This window comes from Heteronotia binoei, chromosome 11, assembly GCF_032191835.1.
Source record: "Heteronotia binoei isolate CCM8104 ecotype False Entrance Well chromosome 11, APGP_CSIRO_Hbin_v1, whole genome shotgun sequence".
Taxonomy (NCBI): Eukaryota; Metazoa; Chordata; class Lepidosauria; order Squamata; family Gekkonidae; genus Heteronotia; species Heteronotia binoei.
The window spans coordinates 31,749,236-31,751,384 of NC_083233.1; the positions used below are offsets into that span (position 1 = coordinate 31,749,236).

General features: G+C 37.3%; 1 non-coding gene across 1 annotated transcript; it reads left to right on the forward strand.

Annotated features, from left to right (window-relative positions):
• The first annotated feature begins 1,304 nt into the window (after window positions 1-1,304).
• On the forward strand, window positions 1,305-1,375 carry TRNAI-GAU (transfer RNA isoleucine (anticodon GAU)). Its single transcript has one exon. It is a non-coding gene; the product is annotated as a tRNA-Ile (tRNA).
• Window positions 1,376-2,149: the final 774 nt, after the last annotated feature.

Sequence of the window (2,149 nt, forward strand, 5' to 3'; positions counted from 1 at the left end):
TGTAGGAGGATCTAGGTTTAATTGACAAGCAGAAATAGAGTACCTGTTATGTTGTATATTATTTGTTCTGTATCCATAGGTTATTTTTGTTGTTGATCTCAGGGAAATGAACAAACCAAGTGTCTGGACTTCAGTTTGGCCAGGATTTCTCAGATTTCTGATGTGTACTTTTTTTGAATTAAAATTGGAAGTACATTTTAGTTCCATGCTCTAAAAATATCAGTAGAGTTTGCATGTAAGGAGATTCCATTTTCAAAGGAAGTCCACTTTTTGTGCTTCTTCATTAGTCAATCTGAAGCAACAGAACAAAGTTTGAGTCCAGTGGCACATTTAAGACAAACAAAATTTAATTCTGGGTATAAGCTTTCTAATGAAAAGCTTATATACCCAGGATTAAAAAGTTTGTTCCCAAAATTAAACTTTCTTGGTCTTTAAATGTGCTACTGGACTCAAACTTTGTTCTACCTGGTGAAGAGAGATGACAAAAGTGTATTTAGCAAAGATTTACAAAGGCAAAGCTAGGTTTAAAGAAAGAAGGCAAGAACAGTATGCTCTGTAGATAGTAGTGGATAGCCTTTTCTGTGGATGAATACTTTGACCTCACAAGATACTTTTAAAAAGTTTTACCTTTTACGTCTACACACAGCTCATAAGTGTGCCCTGGTGAATAGTTTGTGATTTGCAGATCTACATTGATTCAAAGGTGGACAGGAATGCTGTCGGATTTCACTTCCCAACAATTTCATCTCCAGAATCCCCTTTAAGATACCATTTTTCTCCCTTGTACAAATTGAACCTGAGTATTAATTTTTGTACAGTTGTCTGCTTCACAGCACTGCGAACTTTTCTCATTAAATTTACATACTTAATGTTATCATTGTGTCAGTTGCCTATAAATAGCATATAATGCATGAAGAGTGTAAATTGGAGTGGCAATTGTGTATAATGTTATAAAAAGAAGCAATTAGTTGGGATCAACAGTAACAAAATGAATGAAACTGAAGAGCTCAGAATGACAACAAATGAAAACCAATGAAAAGGGCATAGAAAAAGGCTTGAAATAAAATGCCCATTTTTGATGTACATAACTTTTGTAGTCGCAGTATAATGGCTAAAATATCAGATCAGAACTTGGGGCACTGGACTGAAATCTCCATTTGTGATGCAGCTCACTGGATGACCTTGGGTCAGTCACTTTATTTTTATGAAACCTATCACAAGATAAATTGGAGGAGACAATCACTTGTATCATGACAGGAGGAGAAAAACCGTGAAATTAACTAGGAATAAGGCCTGTTCGGGAGGGATGGTGGCTCAGTGGTAGAGCATCTGCTTGATAAGCAGAAGGTCCCAGGTTCAATCCCCGGCATATCCAACTAAAAAGGGTCCAGGTATACTTGAGTGTCCTACAAACACTTACTGAAACCACAATGTTTCACAAAAACATGTTTCCTTTCATAAGAACATACAAGCCCATCTGCAACAAACCAATCATCTGTCTAGTCCAACAACTTCTTTGGCCCTGGAGGGCCAAAAAAACAGGGCATAAAGGTTTTCCTCTGATGATGCCTTAAAAGCATCTGGTAGCAAGGGAAGAATGATGAACCTGCTTTAAAGTAATGTACATTCATAGCCTTTGGTTATTTGTTGATAAAGAAGTATTTCCTTTTTTGTTTCCTGAACCTATTGACTATCAACATTATTGTCTTTGATTTTGTGACTGATGTTATGTAATATCCCAAACATTTCTATAACCTTAATATTGGTCTTGGCCAACTCTGCAACTTGATGAAGTGAGGCATCTCTGCCTCCATATGAATTTGGAAAGCCCAACTGGCCATATGCAGCTTTTCACACACTTTAAAGATGCTTGAAGGAAAAGGAAGGAAGGAGGATTAACTGTTCCAGGTCCTGGAGAGCAGACCAGATAGAGAAAGTAGGTGAGGTGGGATGGGATGGCAGGAACTGGAGGATAAACTGCCAAGGCAATTGAAGGGGCAGTCTCAGACTGCTGGTGATAATAGTTTGGTACAGTTTGTACCCATGTGGGATTTTTTCCTCTTTGATTTGATTATAAGAGATGAACTTTCTGCAGAATTATTCTGTCTATAATATGGAATATGGAAGCAATGCCTTCTAAAACAACATT